This window comes from Amphiura filiformis, chromosome 5, assembly GCF_039555335.1.
Source record: "Amphiura filiformis chromosome 5, Afil_fr2py, whole genome shotgun sequence".
In the NCBI taxonomy this organism is placed as follows: domain Eukaryota; kingdom Metazoa; phylum Echinodermata; class Ophiuroidea; order Amphilepidida; family Amphiuridae; genus Amphiura; species Amphiura filiformis.
In genome coordinates, this window is record NC_092632.1 from 21,033,076 (window position 1) to 21,039,513 (window position 6,438).

The 6,438-nt window shown below is 34.1% G+C and overlaps 1 long non-coding RNA gene across 1 annotated transcript in view; it reads right to left on the reverse strand.

Moving 5' to 3' along the window:
* The window catches only part of LOC140152790 (uncharacterized), a 63,233-nt gene extending 57,185 nt beyond the window's left edge, over nt 1-6,048 (reverse strand). The window contains exon 1 of the long non-coding RNA XR_011859049.1: nt 5,630-6,048. This is a non-coding gene — a long non-coding RNA (uncharacterized lncRNA). The remainder of the gene's footprint in view (nt 1-5,629) is intronic.
* Between the last annotated feature and the right edge of the window lie 390 nt (nt 6,049-6,438).

Genomic DNA, 6,438 nt, shown 5'->3' on the forward strand with positions numbered 1-6,438 from the left:
ATATTTTTCTTCCTCAGTACATACCTTGTAGAACTTTACTCCTGTAGTGCCATGGTGGCCGATCTTTGATCACTGAGGTGGATAATAAACCCTTAAATGGCACCTCCCCCGGCGCATAAGTCATCTAATAATATTTTACCCTCTATATGCTATTTTAATTCTTTTCCTCTAATAATTCATGGATACAGCATTTCAGGTAGTATATGCAAACTATCACGAATAGTTGTGCGTAAATCAAATACTAAAAAACATACCCATATCAACCCTTTCAATAACGATAAGACACCTGGTTAGCGTCATGAAAAACGTTTTGAGTTTACTTAATCTATTGTCATTCGATCGGAAGTCTGAGGCAAGAGGGTGTGATCTCTAATTTCCGTTGTTATTTGGAATGCCATTGTTAACTTTGAGGGTTTCAAAACTATTTCTCTGCCAAATTGGAATGTCGTAGGGTATGTTTGGTAGGTTCTGGAAATAAGACAGTAGTACCCATTAATGAAAGATGTGCAAAACGTTTATAGCATTTGTAACTGTTCCTGCGATATAAATCGGCACACTACAACGGATCTCGCTATGAATTGTAATTGGCAAGGAGTGAACCTTTTCAACCTTTCTAACTCTTGAGCGTTTAAGAAAATTGAATACTATTTATTACATTTTCATTTCAATTGAATTTATACAATGATTCTTCAATTTATTTGCAAAAAGAAGTGCAAAACTCGCGAACGACATGCTAATTTATCCCTATATTCCATTCTGGTTGAGACCCTGATCTAATAGCTCTGCTGATTAATTTGATATAAAATGGAACAGGTTTTATTTGAATAAGAATGAGTATTCAATAGGGTGTTTTACTCGAAAAACAGATATCGAAAACAGATATTCACGCTGCAACGTATAATGTCTCTTGCTACTACTTCAAGCAATGAGTTTATGTCCTTGAATTTTTGTTTATGCACAAATCGTCGGCTTGTTTAATAATCGGGACTTTATTCATATTTTCTTTTCTTCTTCGGCAAAATACTACTTCCAATTTCCCACATTTCTTTGGAGAAATAGATATCTTACGGCAATTCAATTCCTTCATATTATCTTCTGTACTATAAATTGATAATGAACAATACATTAAGCTATGTATTTATGGCAAAGATTATATCAATGGGTATAAAGACAATAAATTAAGGATTGTGGTGTTACTTTGTTAAGCATTTAGGATTGTCAGTGAACATCACTAACATGGCTAAAAGATAAGTAAATGTATACTGATTGATTGGGGCACGGATCTCAAATCCTTGAGAGCATTCTTGTACTCTGTGTGTTTGTGTGTGAACCCACAAACATGATAAACCACTTCCCTCCAGGGGTTTTCCATTCTAATTCATACCCTTTTCGTCATGAATACCAGCAAGGGATATATCAGCTACAATAGGCAGATGCTTAATAAAGGGTTTCAGTCTCTTGGATGAAAAGACATATATCCCAATAGAGCGACAGTCGATAGATATGTGAGAAGACGAGAGTAAAAATGAGCTTGACATCTATTGAAAGTTGACAGATTGTCAAATATAAGGGGAAAATGTTTGAAAAAGGTAAAGATATTAACTATACAGAGTTGTATTGAAGATATGTAGAGACTACAGAGAGGTACCAAAACAGGTGGAAATAAAGCGCCTTTGTCCATATTTTTCCAGGCTTATAGGTCTTTTGACCGAAGCTTAATCAAACAAACTTCATAGTGGGTATATAACCCGATATCACTATTGAATGAAATTCACTACATACCATGGATTATTTAGATCACAATAAGGTCCGCATTAATTCCATTCTATCATAATTCAGATACCATAAGAAATGTTTCTAGATTCATGAAATGTTAATTTATAATGTGCATTATATCAAATAGAATACATAATTATAATCATACTAAAGTTAATGATAATCATACCATGGATTATGTGATCAGCGTCAGGTACAAAACACAATATGTAAAAATCTAACCACCCACCTTTAAAATTGACAGTTTATGTAGTAAGAGTAAATTTCCCACAATAATAAGCAACATCATTATTTTATTTTTGCGCAATATGAATCTATGTGCACAATAGCTATGGAACATTTTTATTGTCCGCTGAAGTTAACTCACGTAATATTTCAATGTTGTGCATATTTTAATATGAGTTTACAGATAACAATCACAGCTACATACTGTACTAGACAGGCTTGGTATACAGAACATTTATTTGGGAAGTTTTGAAGGTGGCAGTACCATTACCAGCCGTTGGTAAACTGCAATTCGTCTCTGAACCGATGGTTAAGAGGTGCATCGATTTCACCATCACTTGAAAAATATATACCATGCTTACCTAAGGGCTATTTAAGTAGGTCTGGTTATTTTGCTTATCAGACCGACAGAATAACAAATAAAGAAACACGTAACGCATTAAGATCGCAAGGTAATTAAAACTAGTTTATTACCATGTTTAAAAGTTACATCACGTTCTATTCATGCAAAAACAAAACCATAATGCGACAAATTTACAAACAGTATAGCGCATTACAGGTGGCTTGTAAAACACCAAGGGGAAATCTATTATCACTTTTCTATCATTCAAATTCAATTATGAATCAACGCGATTTCTATATAAGTACAAAAATGACACTCTACTTCCTTGCGTAAACAGCCGTTCGTATCTTACAAAACAGAAAAGATGAACGTGTAAATATTTGTATCAACGAGTAAGTTATTCTGCTACTATCCCTTGGCATTTGGTATTGATACTTTATTTGAATATACCTTGTGTTCTACCCAAAAAGGGACATTTGGATGATCAGCAATAAGACCCACATGGTCTTCACAAACTCGTCATCTGTCTGCGTTTAGTAAGATTCGTACATATTTTGAAAGAGATCATTTTTTCTGAGAGGCCTGCCAAAAATCAGTGTTATTTGAGATTGGGGAAGTAATAAAATGCAGTCTTAGCCCGTCGGCTCTGTACCCACTGAGTATTTGTAAATATAGCTTGATTTCTAAACATGTGTCAGTCGTAGAAATCTCCCGATACATTTTGCTTCAATCTTATCTCCCGTCTAATTGGTATTCTTAATTTCGGAATGAAATTTCACATAGTATTTTCATATAGATATCTGTATATTTTTTTAAACTAATTTCAACGTCCCTTTGGGCCCGTACACTAGTCAAATTTCTTTACAAGTCGCTTTTGTGTGAAGAGTACTTTTTTCAGAAGCGTTTTTTGATTTTGTGGGAGATACGAATACCCCGATTCGCAGAAAATTAAATGTGTACGCTTCTAATCAGTTTTATATATCAACCCGAGATGTACTGACGCTGTTAATATGATTTCTTAAACATAAAAGGCGCTAATAAATCTATGAATATTATTTTCTTTAATATGTATAAATTGCTATTATATATATACATTTCTTTTGAGATCGAAAATACGAAATTAAATTTTTGCTTGACAAGACACGATTGTGCTTCTTCTCCAGATAATATGACACTCTGATATATATTGCAATCTGATGACGGTGACCAGTCCTCGTGGACGTCACACCATATCATTCATATAAATGCGTCGGACCGATTGAAATTTGTGTGATTCGAAATTGAAAGAACTGAAACTGGGAATCAGTCGCGGAATCAGTGACTCTCCGCAGAGATATAACTATACCTACAGGAAAAGAGGGGGAAGTAATAAATATTTACTGTCAAACGGTTATGGCCTCAAAATCTGGTCAAATGTAGTGCCAATTGAAAATAATTCCATGTAGGCGGACACACGTAGGCGATATATGAAATTTAAAAACATATATCATTAGCCAGAAGCAAAACGTTAAAGCGTTTCGTGTCCAATCTGACACACTCAAAGGACACATTCACTGCACAAATGATACACGATGCTTATAATTTGATCCTCCCATTCATACATAGGAAGTACAACTCAAAGATTCACGGGTTCTCAATTGGCCGCCCGTAAGCCAGATCTGACCCCAAGGACATTAATTGTTTGCGGCCTGCGAACCATAAGGCCTGAAAAATATCACACCGGATATCAGTTATATAGTGTGAAAGCACATAATATATTAATGACACTCTGAATGCTAAACTTAAGTTTCCCGTTTCACTGTTGCTTTTGCATTCAATATAAATAACAAACTATAATGCAGGTATTTGTATTTGTATTTTCGCAAGTAAAAGTAATATTGAACTGTTTTGAACAAGTAAAATAATGGACTGGTTTTTTCGAGGTACATTCAGTGCTAAAAAGCAATTCAATACATATGTTTAAAAGGTTAATGGTTTCAAAGTGTTTGAGTGCTTCCACCCCCCAACCGTATACCCACAACCGCATTGTCCTCTATCGCAGCTAGAACAAACTAATTGAGATCCCCTTCCCATCTTTATTAGCAAAAGTTACGATTTACTATCTCTGTAACTAATGGCCATTATCATCATAAGGTAATGGAGGTTAGGATTTTTTTAACAACATCGTACATAAGCCAGATTGCGGCGTTGCAATCTAGTAGTTAAGCGATACAGGTAAAATTTGTTCATTATTTTTTCCAACACTGTTCGCGTCAAACATGTCAAAACGCATTTAAGTATAAATATAGTCAATTAGTACTTTGGATAATATAGCATGCACTTATAGTAATTAAAATACATTCACTTGTGTTTCAAGGCCAATATAGGTAAACCAAGTAACACATGCAGATACTTGAGTTTCAAAAAAAAAAAGTAATTTGATTATGAAGCCGTGAAATTAAGGCTTCAGAATAATGTTTATGATCAAAATTAAACTGGAAGAGTTCAGGGTTTTAATAAGTAAATGTTGATTTCACATTCTACATAAACAATCTTGGTAATGATGGTAAAAGATGATAAAATATCCAGAAAACGCTTCTGAGTATGAGAAAGACAGGTTTGCATATAATACCAGACAAACTTGTAATTAGACGACGAGAAAAGACAGAAACGATGAATACGGAGAATAAGACGACGATGGAAAACAAACTATCCGACACCGACAATGACCGACAACAAAGAGAACGTTGACTACGGTTACACCGACACCAACAAAGAGCAAAAACAACAGGTATTAGTACTCACTGAAGTACTGAAGTTAAATACTGTTTCATCAACTATAATGACAGTGGTATTTTACATTGTGCAACAAAACAGTATTTATTATTGAAATATATATTGAATATAATTAGAAACAACAGGTCAGTGATTAATGAAATTATTCGCCTTAATATGTAATTAATCTCTACATTACATTAAATATATGTTTTAATTAATAAACTAATTGACTTTCAGATAAAAATCAAAGGCCGTGAATCTCCTTTTAAAACAAAATAATTTACCAGGTGCAATACTCTCTGCATCGTACGTGGTTCAAAAATGTTTATCAATAATATTAAAAATGTTTATCAATTATTGCCAAAAAATCGGTTTAGGTACAATACTAAAAAAGCTTGAAAAAAGTTCCAAATAAAAAGTTGTGTTTCTCTGACATTTTGTTGAAAGAAACATCAACATCTGATATTTAAATTGTTAAAATGAAATACAATAAATGGCGTATAACAATGATAAAGTTTATCGACTTACATAAAATATATTGCAGCAAATTCTAAAGATGTTAACTGACTCTCCCCAAGTTTGTAGTGTCGTGAATGTGAATTCCGGTAAAGTAAATCGTGAATGAAATGTCCTTACTACTATTCTCACATGCAAAGTATATACACACACCAGTACTGGCTCTATCTCCGGCGCGGTTTATTGGTCTTATGCTCACGCGGGCGCCTTTCCGCTTTATGTCACACACACCGAATGAACGACTCAATTTATATGCCGAATAGTAACGGACCAATAGTAAAGCGAGACAAAGTAGCCATGTAAATGACGATGGCGTAGGTTGAGCATCAGAAATAAGCCTTAGTAAGCAACTACCAATGGTTAATAATGAGACAATAGGGGGAAGCATGTGCTGATTGAAGGTAACACTGCAGTAATAATATCCCGTATGCCATTTCACGAATGAAGGCGGATTGTATTCCATTACATTTAGGTATTACCTATTTCACAATATTAAAGACGTTTAAAGATTGAAATTCAAAAGTTTAATTTGTATGTAATTTGTATATTCAATGCAAACAGGTATGTGATGAAAACATGGAAACTTGCATAATGTGGGTTAATAACATACGACCATTTTTAATCTTTTGTCTATGTTCAAGAAAATAAATCGTGTAAGGCGGGCCGGATGACAGAAACCCGTTTTTACCATTTACCTATAAAACTTGCAGTGTATTTCTTAATAGGCCGAAAATGTACCAAGACTAAAGTTTGGGGATTTTGTCTCTTCAAACAAAAATCATAGACATGGGGCAGAAATGACATCCTTTGTGTAAACCTAG